This window comes from Pichia kudriavzevii, chromosome 3 (assembly GCF_003054445.1).
Source record: "Pichia kudriavzevii chromosome 3, complete sequence".
NCBI lineage: Eukaryota > Fungi > Ascomycota > Pichiomycetes > Pichiales > Pichiaceae > Pichia > Pichia kudriavzevii.
Window position 1 is genome coordinate 197,026 of NC_042508.1, and position 15,582 is coordinate 212,607.

At 34.1% G+C, this 15,582-nt stretch overlaps 2 non-coding genes across 2 annotated transcripts, besides 2 other annotated features; one reads left to right on the forward strand and one right to left on the reverse strand.

Moving 5' to 3' along the window:
- Positions 1 to 6,087: part of an inverted repeat (IRL3) that runs on past the window's edge.
- On the reverse strand, positions 5,824 to 5,896 carry C5L36_0Ctrna6T. Its single transcript has one exon. It is a non-coding gene; the product is annotated as a tRNA-Thr (tRNA).
- An 8,068-nt stretch (positions 6,088 to 14,155) lies between the features above and the next one.
- Positions 14,156 to 15,582: part of an inverted repeat (IRR3) that runs on past the window's edge.
- Positions 14,347 to 14,419, forward strand: C5L36_0Ctrna7T. The gene has a single exon. It is a non-coding gene; the product is annotated as a tRNA-Thr (tRNA).

The window sequence follows — 15,582 nt, forward strand, 5'->3', positions numbered from 1 at the left end:
CTTCACCAATAGGCGGTATAAACACCCAGGTTAGGCCCAATGAGGCTTAACAGATTGAATTGGGCGTACTGTTTGACTTAGGAAGTTACTATTCCCTAACTCATATAGTTATGTTTACATTTCTTATCCTTCAATGGTAAACGGAGCTGTGTGTTTCTAGCTTAGTGCATACCTAATACTCATTGAGATATTATGTTAAATTGCATTTTCTAATGTGAGTCCATGTATTATCCAATAAAACTTTTAATATGGCTATTCAAAGTACAAATAAAACATGTCAATATAGAGTAACTATATTGTTTCGTTAGCAATAACAATACCAGTTATTCCCTATAATAATCTACACACTTCTCTAAGAACGCGGGCTAGCACTTTGGGTAGCACTTTCAGAAACTTCTAACCCACTTAGGGAATTTTTTTAAGCATATAAAATTGACCACTTTATTTTTCGCAGAGTTTTCGTAAATCTATTTCGCAAGAATTATCAAATAGCTCTTTGACAAACCAAGAAGTACCGCAGTATACTAGTTAAACCTTATAATAAAATTTATCACTGCCATAAACATCCTTGTGTAATAATATGCGACTACAAACTTCCAACGTTCCGTAAACTCTAAATCCACTTTATTATTTTTCTGCACTTCTTTATGCTTCTAACATGCATACTTTGTTCACATTTTTTAAAAAAGTGTGCATATCCAATGAAGACTCTTCAACCTTATTGCTATCTCTTGGACCTAAAAAAACATTAGAGAGTCTAGTAGATGATAATCTCTTTTGTCCAATTTCAACAACACAGACAACACGACATGTACCCCCATAAACTCGACGTTAGGCAATGGTAAACATCATGTTGTTGTTACTTTTATGTAACAGTTCACCTCCTAAGAAACTGTAAATTAATGGAAAAATAAATTGTGAATTGGGGATAGTTGAGCAAGAGAAAATTTTTTGTTTCCATCTTTTTAATGGTATGTCTATTCTTTGTATAGCGTCCATTACCAAAATCTAGGTGTTTTCTAAAACCATGCTATTCCAATATGTGGAGCCTAATAAATACAAAACAATAAGGGGCAAAGCAATACTATATGGAAATCTCTCACGGCTATATGGAAGAAACAAAAAAAAACAAGACGAATTTTAACTTTCAGGGGACAATTGGGGATAAACTGCCAAGAATGTTATAATAAGAAGACACATTGATCAACAAAACACGCAAATCAGAAATTAACCGATACTCATACAGCAATAAACACTGTTTTAAAAGAATAGAAAACACTGGAAAACATTAGCTCGAGGAAGACAAGAAAATAGGCTCAGTAGAGTTTGGGAGCCTTTATCCAGTTTCCATGTATTGTATATTGAAAATAAAGATGCGATCATACATCCAAGTAGCGATTTCACATTCTAAAATTAAGAGAAGGTAGAGGACAGAATCTATTGACTACAAATAGATGAGATATTTAGCATTATATATGATGTCAAATTCTTTTCAAATTGCATGTTTGGGATTTTTTGTATGGCTGCCTCCAGGCTAAAACTCAAAAGAACAATATTGAAAGAACAGCGTGTAGCTCTCTTGCAGGCTATTTTGGGCGGATATTTATATCATGGGTTATATATTGCACATTGGCATCTTAAAGACTCGTAAGCGAAATAGAGAAACCATTTGTAGTGAGTTTTTGTCATTACAGTGGGACTATATCGCCATTTATTAAGAATTTGTTGAGAGATAGAGGCAGCAGACTAAGGTACTACGAGGTGAACTGAATAAAAATCAAGTGATGGCTAGACAAAATATGCCGGCCTTTTTTCTAAATATATTGGTGTTCAGTAATTTATTATTTGAAAGCAAACAAAAGTTCATCACAAGTTATCCAAAATTAGGAATTTCCTTGTAGAGATTGCCTCTAGGAAGTGCAAATGTAGCCTAGAGCAGGCTCGATCACTTCAGCTACTCAATGAAAGGCTGGTAACTGCTCCTGTCTTAGCACTAACAATAATCGAAGAATGATACAACTTTAAAACCATCGCAATTGATATGTGGAACATTAAGGCAATTAAAACCAAGTATCAAGTTGTTGGCTGTACGGCAATACGGATCAAAAAGATTATTATATGCCAAATTTTGATCTTCATCAAGAAAAGAATTTCAAACGATCGTAAAGCTCTAAATAAATTAAGAAGCTTACCTCTTCTAAAAACTATTTCTTGATTTAGACTGATCACCATTCGTTCGCATATCTGGAAAATCAGAAACAGTTCCGAGAAGGTGTATTAGCCAGATGGCTATTTTTTATCGTCCAATACGGGTCGACATTCAGTGTATTAAAAGGCACCCTGACAAGACACTAGATACCTTATTTCGATGACTGATGATTTTGAAGCTGAATGAAATTGCCCTCTTGAAGAAAACATGACAGTCATTCAAGGGCATGGAAACAGAGGTTTCAACTGAGGTATGTGAATGACAAAGCCTTTTGAATCCTGAAATACGTTGCGTGAAAAAGACGGTTCACCGAATAAATGAGAATTAAACTTAAAGTTCCTATCTCCCTGAGAAAATTTTATTTTATCTGGTAATCGGATGTAACGAGTATTCTCGCATATTTGAACCTAGCAAAGATATTGGGGGAAAAGACACAATTTGTCAACGCCATTATGACATCACAAGACGTTATTTTAATACCTTTAAAATCTAAAAATTACTATCAAGAAGTTTCGTTTGAAATTGTATGATTGAGAACCAAAAAATATGTAGATATATGTGCGCTGTGTGCATAGATCCAAACCAACCAATATTGCCATACTTGGGGTTTTTTGGATGATTGTTTCAGATAGAGGGGTAACATCTACCAGTACATTCTACAAAATTTTCAACAAAAAAGGGATCATCAGTCCTGCTATATACTACCATTCATTCAGAAATGAAAGACCAGCCGAAAATGATAAGAGCTACAACGCTCTATTTTACTTGAGAAAACTATTTTATCAAGAACACGCTAGATTGGAATATCATCGGTTTGCAAAAGAATTCAGTCATTATTTAACTTATTTTGAAGGTATTGGCGCATTCCTGTTTAATATAGATTTCTTCAGTATCCAGAACAGCACCAATTTTGTCGTTGACTATTATATATTATATCATTAAAATCAACGATAAGAACAAAAAAGGAGCCAGATATTTGACAAAAATCCACCGCTAGACACAAGGTTAACTAAAAGGCACAAACGGGATATAAGAAGACGGATGTACCGGCACAACTAGGACGTGCATTATCAAGTGATAGCCAACATTTTTGTATAAATAATACGTTAGTTTACCTTTCTCTGCTAACTTATAACAATCTACTCCTGTAGTACCTCGGGCCATGCACGTCAGTGATAGAACTTGACTCATTCCCATTTGAGGTTGGTTTACATACATACAAAAAAAAGTATTATGCTACACAATCAATGGTTAAAAAAGTGCAATAGTAACAACGATTGGTATCAAACAATGTTAAAATTACGCGCAACCATTGGAATTGCTGAATTTGGGTAATAGTCTCAGACGTTGCAAGATTATGGAAAAGGCACACCTCTGCCCTGTTCCCTCACTCTAGCGTATACGCAATTTAATTAATTTCCAACTTCGTTACAATCATCATTGATGGCATAAACCAACTGATTTAAGCCTGAAAGAACCAAAGAATATTCTTTTCCAAGGTGTGATAATGCTACAGATTGTTTCCTTCTTGTCCAGATAGATGGGTCACTTTCTTTTCCTTCGACGATACAACTGTTGAAAAAATTAAAATACGCTCGTGTAGCTTGCCAGCAATAAACTTTTAGAATTTTTGACAGCCACATTTGCTCTCCTACTGCAGTCAAATATATCTTTGGAAAACCAAATATTACTACCTAAATCACCAGCGATCTATCATATCATTACTTTTTCTTTATGTGAGAATCCCGAATTGGCGTTTATTGTATTTCAATATTTTTAAGGTCTGATTACTTTTTTAGGGGATCAGTAAGGAACCTCTTTTGGACTATTCAGGTTAAAACACAACATTTACTTGCATCTTTCCTTTAGTTTCGATTTTCAACTACTTCGGGCGTCTTAAATAGTTCGCAGTTTCGAAGTTGTTTATACTCTTATAGGTAATGAGAACATACACATTAACTCATTGTGTTAAAAATAACCCCCTGGCAAGTAGGGTAAGTGAAAGTAGACCCAAATGATTTTTCTTTCTCTAGATAAGTGCTGCTCGTCCAAAACTTAAAAGGAAAATATAATAAACGCGAAACTTTTGACAAGCTCATGCAATTAGTGGAAAATGAGAGCTATCCATGAGAATAACCTTCAAATGATGCTCAGTGAGGAATAGCAAAGGCCCTTTAAGGAAAAAAAACCCTTTTGAATCCAGACATCTCTGTAACATATGAAATACAAAGATCCGGGTTGACATTTACATTTACTTCAAGATCACAGAAACAGTTTGTTTTTAAGTTACGTTTAACTTCTTTTCAATGATCAAAATAGAATATAAAAAAAGCTCTTAAGGCTGTCAAGCTAGATTAAGAGTATTGGAGCGGTATAAGAGGCCATTATAGCAATAGCACAAAGTAGTTTTAATGTACAGATTAAAGTAACAGCCAAAAAAAGATCCCTTTAGCTCAATGAGAATACATCTTGTATAATCATTTTTTGAAAACTTCATTAGAATTTCAAATCATGGGATATTTTAAGAGCTCGCCAAAAAGAATTTACTGGCATGTATCAGTTCTACCTTGGATAGCTATTAAAAGTTTTATTGGATAATACATGAACTCACATTAGAAAATGCAATTTAACATAATATCTCAATGAGTATTAGGTATGCACTAAGCTAGAAACACACAGCTCCGTTTACCATTGAATGATAAGAAATGTAACTATATGAGTCAGGGAATAGTAACTTCCTAAGTCAAACAGTACGCCCAATTCAATGTGTTAAGCCTCATTGGGCCTAACCTGGGTTTATACCGCCTATTGGTGAACGCTTTAATTGTCTACGTCAACAAAACTGATATAGGTAGTTTCACGTTGCAGAACCCTCTGGGGAGGAAAGCCTGCATTTTCCAGCCCATATTTTTTATGTCCACTTTTCCTGTCTGTATTCCTTAAGATCTTTCCTGTCTCCTATTGTTAATCGTTGAAGATGCATATGGGAAAAATCATGATGCTATAACTTAGCATATTTCAGGCAGGTATATTGAAGTTAATTTTATTACTACAAATAAAGATTTTCACATAAATAAGCTCGAAATATTCTCACCGACTTATGTCACTCGGCATTAGATGTGATATTTTGATTACTTTGAATGTGCACATGGATTTCTAAATGGCAAACTTGTTGATATATGTAATCAAAACATTGGCCAATCGGGCAACAAACACGCTTATCAGGCCCAATGAGGCTAATCGGACAGAATTCCGCGAAATAGCAGAATCAAGATCTTGCTATTTCCCAATCTTGATAGTTATTTTTACATTGCGTAGCTTAACGATACAAACCTACCTACGCGTACCTAACTTGTTACAGACTTAGTATATTCCTATAGGTATGAGTTTATTTCCTTTTGCTTAATTTGTTTTGATATGTAGTTTAATATTGAAACCTGTAAACAGCGGTTTATCAGAATAACACCCATAAATATTTAACCTCCTAATAAACTAGTCCTCAGTTTTTGTTTTTTCCTCACTTTCAAGGGGGCTGTCGTGGCGTAATCAGGTCTGGAAACAATAGCTTCACTTAATACATAATATATGTTCTATAAAAAAGAAGCAAAAACAAATGCTCTCACTCAGAGTCGAACTGAGGATCGCTACATTACTAGTGTAGCGCCTTACCAACTTGGCCATAAGAGCTTTGTTGTGGCTGTAAAATCGCACAAGTAGACAATCGGCATAGTGGAAGTTAGTTCTAGTAAAAGTAGTAACAGATGTCTCTCTTCCTCCATCTGCTCCTTTTACTCCCGATTAGGAACTATATCAGCTATATCAATTCTATATAACAGGATATCGTCTGCCTTATATACTTCACGCCCGCAACCTGGAATCACCCTCAGTTGCTACTCTTTTTCGTATAGCAGATTTCTGTACGAGCTTATTACGTTTTAGGTCTTTATTTTTTTTATGCAGTTTTTTTTTTTTTTTTTTTTTTTTTATTACTTTATTATGTTTTGTCTTTATTTTTTTTGGATCACACCTTGAAAAGCCCTCTCACATATCGAAAAAGGCCAAGAGTACCGAGTTGTGGCTATTTCTAACTTACAAATGTCTCAATGAACTTAAGCTTGGCAAAAAACCTTGTACGACTGGTCAATAATTATATCGATATCAAAATATCCAATTCAATGATAGCCAGTGTAAACTAGCTGAGCATGTTGCAGGTGCTTAATACGTGTATAAATGCACATGTATACAATGGGTATATGGTGTTGACAGGTGTTACATTTACTTTAGAGATCCCTATTGCAATTACTGATTGAACTATTATCAAAAGATCTTATACTAAATAACAAATAAAAACAAACTAAGTCAAAGGAACTAACTCGCTATTTAAAAGAACATCAGGTTTGTATCAATCTAGATTGATACACGTAGGCTGACGTTTCAAAGAACAAGGGAAGAAAACATAACTAAATGAGCTAAAACATAGCTCGGCTCTAGTTCTGATTTACGCGTACGTATGCTGGACTAGCTGTATTGAGACTGATAAGGATATCCTTAGTTTGATGTTTAGTGCTTTAATTATATATCTAAACAATTTTTATTTTGGGTGTCTGTTTCTTATTTTCCTAATATTACTAGAAAAATATATTCCAGGAAGATGTTTTTGAGTTGGTTCCAGCCAAGGCATCAAATATCGAAGGATTTTCTAATTAGCTCTGTTTGACTAAAGCAAAACGAGAAAATACTCATCGTGTTTGTAATAGGTAAAGCATCTATTTTGCTTCTATTGTATTTAAGGAAATTAGAAGGTCCACTTCAACATCTAGTTGGGTCACAACCTTTCTGTATAATACTTCTTCACCAGGTACTATAATTATCAACCTTATACAAAATCTGTTAATGCGCACGTGCCCGAAGCAAAATGTGTCAATACATTACTTTCACTTATACATTTATATTTTGTGCATGATCTTTGATTATATCTTCTACTATCTCTTTAAATAAGTTTTATTACACCCAAGGTGACTGGATGTTGATACCAAACAGTCCTCTAATTCATTGCTTGGGCTTCTAGACATGTCGTATGAGTCTGAGTAGTAAAAACATACGGTTTACAATCTGCCATTTACTATTTCGCTATACACATAGGTATTGCCTGACGTTATAACATAACTCTATATTATTATTAGTACAGAATCTGATGTGCTAAACATATTATTTGCCTGGGTAACATTTTCAATAGTAAAATGAATTGCTATCAAAATAGCAACATAAGTTATTATTAAAACTATTCATACAATTATACATATATATCTATTTTTTTATCTTTAAAAAAAAACTGGAATCTTCATCATCGTCTTTATTTTGTGTATTATTGTCTTCCCCAAACTAGCAGTAGGCATATTCAGTACTTCCAGCAAAAAAACGTGGATGTAAATACGTCGTTTAATAAGTAATTTTTATCACTTTCGTCGATTTATGCCTTTTAGATACCCCTATTATGATGATGCAAACCATTTAAAACTTGGATTATATGAACCGTCATTGGAAAAATGATTAGTCTTCCTTTTCTAGTAAAATACCAATAGAATAACTTAAATAGCTTGATGCAGGCCACTTGTTGGTTCCGCAAATCCACATTTATATTCAGTACAGCCTTTACTATCTATCTACTCTAAATAATCTTTAAAATCTACAACTACTGCCTTGTTTTTAATTCTATAGTTCTTAAAACAAATAATTGATCTATCAATAGATAGCCTAAGCTCCTATTGTCTTTCCGTAGGTTTTTATCCAACCTAAACAAAATAACTAGACAACTGTTTATTATTGACAGCGGAGAAGTCTCGAGATACTGAAAAGGCAATGAAACATAAACTAAGTAGCAGCTTTTGACCTATTCTCGTGGTTTGGACTTAACTTAAATACTCCGGTACATTTTTCAAAAGTTTACAGGAAGACCTTTATTGTTATTAAGATTATTGGGGTTTTTAAATAAATAGAAGCTCCACCTAAATCGCTTTTAGCAAACTTTAGTACAAATATACCTATTCTTTATTCAACTTCTTTCTTTGATTTCTTCTGCCCTAATATAAAAAATAACTAGGTCCTTCTATTCAGGAACAAAAATAGTTTAGATCAAGAAATAATTAGTTCCATAGCAAAGACTATTATTAATATGTGTTATTTAGCGAGAAATTTTCTTTTTCAAACTAGAATAGACTCAGAAGGGCCAATTTGAAAGGTTACCCCTAGAAACACTACCACCTACAAAGAAATAGAAGAAAAATCCTAATACACAAATCGGTAAGTATGGACCTTTTGTTAGCTACTTGTGATTAATTCAAATAACTATATAGAAAATAAACTAAAGCAACAAGATTGGATCTAAGTCTAAAGAAGTGTACAAAGATGACTAGTTCAGTAGACTTTCAGTATTATAAACTCAATAGGCTAGGTGCTTTTAGTTTTATAAAAGAATATGATACACATCTTAACTAGGAAGTGAGAATACCCTTTCTAGAATTAGATGTCGTACACACTACAGTTAGAAGTCCTGATCGAAACAGAATTAGCTATTTATTAGGAAAATGAATAAAAGCGAGTGCCAGACTGAGAGGAAATAACCAAATGTTATACAAAAATGAAATTCAGTGCTCTATAAAGTGAGTTCAGCTTATTGATGGAAAACATCCTACAAGACCGCTGATATTCATACTTAAGAAAAATGATTAAAATTGTGTAAAACTTACATTTTTTTTCAACTCATTCTTTTTTTTCAGGCTCAAGTCTCTTGGCAAGTGGTGTGAGAACACAAAAAGATAATAAACTTCCAGGATTCAGTTCAAATTAGCTACAACAAATATAAGCGAGTAGTGTAACTCAACGTCCAAAATCTAAACAGAAAAATACAGGTGTTAGAATAGAGATGGGAAATTCACACGAAAGACGAGTAACAATGCACAATGTAACAAAGAATCTACACCAGTTAAGCAGTGAATGTTTTAAAGGCCCATGACATTCCGGCAGTCCAATGAAAAAACTTTATGAATTAAAACTAAATTATATATATATAGCTTCCAGGCTTTAGTTAGCACATAAGATTATTAAATATAGTTTTGATAATACGGATCCCACTGAACGTTATGGTACAGAGTTTTAGCTTTTCAAAATGGTGAATTGGCTGCTCATAATATACCCCACACCGTGTTTGTGTTGTGCACCTATTGTATCTATGATCAAGGTTCAGAAGTTGGTAGACTTAAAACCCCAATTATTCAGAAGAAATACAGAGATACATCGATAGTTTCTGTCTAAAATTAGGGTAGCAAATGTAGAATTAACTCTGTATACTAGTAGGTCTTTTGATTTTTTTATCACTTATTAAGTTTCTTTGAACATCGTTATATGCTTGAACTTATAATGGCTGATAAAAATAATTAGCTTATAACTTCTCTACATAAATAAGAATATATAGCTTGTCTATGAACGAAGTTTAAATAATTTCCTAAACTTTTTTCTATTCAATGCAAATAAGATACTTTTGATTAGCCATTTACTAAGATAAACATCGTTTACGCACCATCTAATATGTTTTAGAAAAAATAAAATAAAATTAACGAATGGAATAGTATATTGGAGTTAACAAACTTAGATTGTTAGGATGGTAGATGAATTCCCTGCAGCATGACTCAGTATTTTGAACAAAAAACATACGGTGAAATGATGTGCTTATATTTGTGAAGGCAAAAAATGTGAAGAAACTTAAAGACGCGATTTAAGGACTAGGCTGTCACTCAACTATAATATGGCGGATTTTTCATTTAGATTGGCAGAAATAAGTTTTAGATCATTCAAAGCATCTTTAAACACTGATCCAAAATTTATATCATAAATGGTTCTGCTGTAGGCAGGTATTTAACTATCAGTGGGTTATATAAAAATGTATTATATAGAACGCCGCGTTACCTTCATAGCTTGAAGTTATATGATTCTGCGGTCAACCATGGAGGCTATAACTAAGAAACGAAGAAGAGCAAAAGAATGAACTGGTCCCAGTGAAAAGTCATACGTGTTTACCACTACTAGGCTACATGTACTTTTTGCATAGTCTAGTTGGCAGAATCATTCTAATAGGAGAAGATGGAATGGGTCAATAAGAATAATAGATGGAAGTAAGTAAACTGAAAAGACCATGCAAACAGCAATGGAATGATTTCTATTTAGATCTAGAAACAATGAACTAAAAGAAAGAAAAAAATTTAAAGATTAACCAACAAGTACGTAGTACCTGCAATGTTCGACTTCTTATTAGATAAAGATAACAAGTTAGTACAATTCAACTTCCTAACATCCAAACTAATATGGTGATTGTAGAGGGATATATTAAGAACACAACGACCAGGAAGACATAAATATATGATAAAATGAACTAAGGCTGCAGTGTGTACAAACACAGCCAAGAGAAAAAGGCATGCTCGACATGTTTATAAGTAAAAAAATAACTTTTGCTGAATGTTAGCAAACTGCTTTCGTTAAAAGGAAGAGCCGCGGCAATGGAATGGTTATCACAAATTAGAATATATTATGAATATTGTAGGGTATCATATGATAAGAAGGTTATATGCGCTGTTATCACCCTGAAAAAAAAAAGGTTCTGAGAGGTCCCCCACTAATTAACTGATAAAGATTTACTGAAGAACCCACGGCCTAATTCTAAAGCTAAACTGAGAAAAACAAGTCACGAAACAGAAATCATCAAATTTGTGTGTAAAAGAAAGTCAGATCAACCAACAAAGAGCTCTCAGGAAGAACTTAGGGTACCTATACGTACTATTTTCGATGTTGCTGAAGAGAAACCTACTATTGCTCGATATTTTAATACAATTGAACAAAGAATGAGAAACACAGAATTGTTACAACGGAGCCTAGGTGCTATTTCATGAGAGATACAGAGATAAAATAGCCTACCAATCTGGCTATATCAGTACTTTGAATGGCATCCCTTGAATAGCAAGGTCCAACAACTTAAATCAACTGGTATAAACCACAACTCAGAGTTATCAATCAGCTACTTTCAATATCAAGAAAGGTGTGTTAACAAGTTGGTTAAGAGAAATGAATCTTATCTCGCTTTTATCTACTCGATTGTGGATAAATATGTGGAGAAAACGGCTTTTTCTACTGATTTTGACCATTACGAATGGATGATAATGCCGGTTGGACTAACAAATGCACCTGCGACTTTTCAACAGATGATGGATAATGTCTTGCCTGAAAGAATAGATCGATTTGTCCAAGTGTATTTAGACGACATTTTTATATACTCCGAAGATGTTGAAACTCACGGTAAGCACGTGAAAGAAGTTTTGTCGACACTAAGAAAACATAAACTAATTACGAAAAAGTCGAAATGCAGATTCTTTTATCAAGAATTTAGGTTTTTAGGACCAGTTGTTACACCAATTTGTATTCAAACCGCTCTAGAGAAAATAAAAAAGGTAAAGAGTTGGCCAACACCAAAGACTGTCAAAGAAGCACAAAGTTTTATTGGTTTAACTTCGTACTATAGAAGGTTTATTAAAGGGCATTCCAAAATTGCTAATCCAATTCATAAGTTCATAACAAAACAAAGTAAATGGACAAGTGAACAAGACGAAGCCTTCAATCAACTAAAGAACGCTTTGATATCAAGTCCCACCTTGGTGCACCCAAGTTGATCAGGCAATTGTAAATTTGTTCTACATACCGATGCGTGTGGAGTATCATTAGGTTATACTCTAGAACAGTTGGACGAAACAGGTAAATGACGAGGTGTAATTGCTTACGGTTCAAAGAAGCTAGTTGGAAGTCAACTAAATTATGGAATATATGATCGTGAATTTATGGCTATTGTTGAAGCATTAAGAACATGGAGATATTATCTCATGGGAAGACATTTCATTGTTATGACGGATCACAAGAGTTTAATTTACTTAAAAAACCAAAATCTCATAGACTCCACTAAAGTGGCTAGATGGATGGACTTTTTACCACAGTTTGATTTTGATATTCGTTACTTACAGGGAAAAAACAATTCCGCTGCTGATGCGTTATCTAGATACCCATATAACCACGAAAACAACTTAACGCTAGCCAAAATCAAATTGGCGTTGCTGGAATTGACGTAAAAAGAGGAGGATGAAACACAGAGACATTCCTTGACACTAGGTATTATCGAAGCCCATCAAGATTTAAAAAAAGAAATTATTACGGGTTATAAAAAAGATACTAATTATGCCTTGATATTCAGAACTTTGAGAGAGAAAACAAAAGTTCCAGTTGAGATAAAAAATCATATCAAACATTTCTGTTATCAAGATGATGTACTTTATTATAAGACATTAGAGTCTCAAGATTTCTTTAGAGTAGTTATTCCAAACTACAAGAAACTACTGTATAGAATATTCAAAAATGCACACGATTCCAAAGATGCTCGTCACTTTGGTGCATGGAAAACTTATTTGAATCTCAAAGATAGTTTTTATTGGTCATCTATGTTGGCACAAATTAGAAAATGGGTAGAAACCTGTCGTATCTGTCAACAGCACAACACCAACACTAGAGGAAGACAAGGGTTGTTTTCCCCTTTACCAATCCCAACAGGTCGCTGGACCGACATTACGATGGATTTCATTACAGGCTTACCTAGATCGGGAACAGGTTACGATATGATCATGGTTGTTGTTGATCGCTTTTCAAAAATGGCACATTTTATACCAACGCACAAAAGACTTAATGCTGCAGCATGTGCTCGTTTGTTTAGTGACAAAGATATTCGGTTTATGAATAAGTTCTGGCAAACATTACATTATCTCAATGGTAGTTCTCTATTATTTTAACTACTGATCATCCAGAAACTGATGGTCAAACCGAAAGAGTCAACTAGATCGTTAATCAGTTACTTCGGAAATATTCTTCAAACGATCAATTATCCTGGAATGAGCATCTATCTATGTGTGAACTTAGTTACAATTCAACGTACCAAGATTCCATTAAAGCAAGTCCTTTTGAAATCGCCTACGAGTATGAACCGAACATGATTAGAAAAGTAAATAGCTGGGATTTGGAGGATAACAAATATTCACCTAACGCAGAAGAATTTGTGAGACGTGTGAAATTGATTTTACAGCACACTGGATAATATTGTAAAGCACAATGGCGACAAGGAAAACACCATAATAGAAAAAGAAGATACTTTGAATATAAAGTTGGTGACTTAGTGTTAGTGCATCAAGATGCCTTTGGTGTGAATATAAGGTACACAAAAATTCAACCAGTATGATATGGGCCATACAGACTAGTCGAGAAAATAAACGGCAATGCTTATAAAGTCGATTTACCGGTTATTAATTTGAAGGATCGTGAATCAAATGTACAGTGGATTGAATACTATAAAGAAAACCCCAATATTTACCAGGAACCGCCTAGAACAGAGCGTGAGATGTTGGCAAGAATTAACGAACTGAGTGGTATCGGTGGATGGTCAGAAGAACCAGGCAAAGAAAAGACTTATGATGTCTTCTGGAAAGACTGTGATCAAACTCTAGCAAGAAAGGTACCTGAACGAATATTCAATCAAGCAGATTTGTCACTACGTCAAAGCCTAATGTACAATGCCAAATTGATCCAAGAACACGAACAGGTTTGATATCAATAAAGTAATCATGATTATAATATATAGAACGTTCCTATTTGTCTCTCAGCTGAAGAAAAAAAAATACAGATATTGCTCCTACCAAAACACAAAACATATTGTTTTTTGATTGAAATAAGTTAGCCACTCTCGATTTAAAGAAATACAAATTGAGCTCATAAAAAAATTATTGTTACTGCCAGGATCCACCTACATTTATTATTCTAATCTGGTTTAATGTTTTGCAGCTTCATTGGTTCAGGCCCCCATCCGGAATTATTCCAGGTTGCGGGCGTGAAGTATATAAGGCAGACGATATCCTGTTATATAGAATTGATATAGCTGATATAGTTCCTAATCGGGAGTAAAAGGAGCAGATGGAGGAAGAGAGACATCTGTTACTACTTTTACTAGAACTAACTTCCACTATGCCGATTGTCTACTTGTGCGATTTTACAGCCACAACAAAGCTCTTATGGCCAAGTTGGTAAGGCGCTACACTAGTAATGTAGCGATCCTCAGTTCGACTCTGAGTGAGAGCATTTGTTTTTGCTTCTTTTTTATAGAACATATATTATGTATTAAGTGAAGCTATTGTTTCCAGACCTGATTACGCCACGACAGCCCCTTGAAAGTGAGGAAAAAACAAAAACTGAGGACTAGTTTATTAGGAGGTTAAATATTTATGGGTGTTATTCTGATAAACCGCTGTTTACAGGTTTCAATATTAAACTACATATCAAAACAAATTAAGCAAAAGGAAATAAACTCATACCTATAGGAATATACTAAGTCTGTAACAAGTTAGGTACGCGTAGGTAGGTTTGTATCGTTAAGCTACGCAATGTAAAAATAACTATCAAGATTGGGAAATAGCAAGATCTTGATTCTGCTATTTCGCGGAATTCTGTCCGATTAGCCTCATTGGGCCTGATAAGCGTGTTTGTTGCCCGATTGGCCAATGTTTTGATTACATATATCAACAAGTTTGCCATTTAGAAATCCATGTGCACATTCAAAGTAATCAAAATATCACATCTAATGCCGAGTGACATAAGTCGGTGAGAATATTTCGAGCTTATTTATGTGAAAATCTTTATTTGTAGTAATAAAATTAACTTCAATATACCTGCCTGAAATATGCTAAGTTATAGCATCATGATTTTTCCCATATGCATCTTCAACGATTAACAATAGGAGACAGGAAAGATCTTAAGGAATACAGACAGGAAAAGTGGGCATAAAAAATATGGGCTGGAAAATGCAGGCTTTCCTCCCCAGAGGGTTCTGCAACGTGAAACTACCTATATCAGTTTTGTTGACGTAGACAATTAAAGCGTTCACCAATAGGCGGTATAAACCCAGGTTAGGCCCAATGAGGCTTAACACATTGAACTGGGCGTACTGTTTGACTTAGGAAGTTACTATTTCCTGACTCATATAGTTACATTTCTTATCATTCAATGGTAAACGGAGCTGTGTGTTTCTAGCTTAGTGCATACCTAATACTCATTGAGATATTATGTTAAATTGCATTTTCTAATGTGAGTTCATGTATTATCCAATAAAACTTTTAATAGCTATCCAAGGTAGAACTGATACATGTCAGTAAATTCTTTTTGGCGAGCTCTTAAAATATCCCATGATTTGAAATTCTAATGAAGTTTTCAAAAAATGATTATACAAGATGTATTCTCATTGAGCT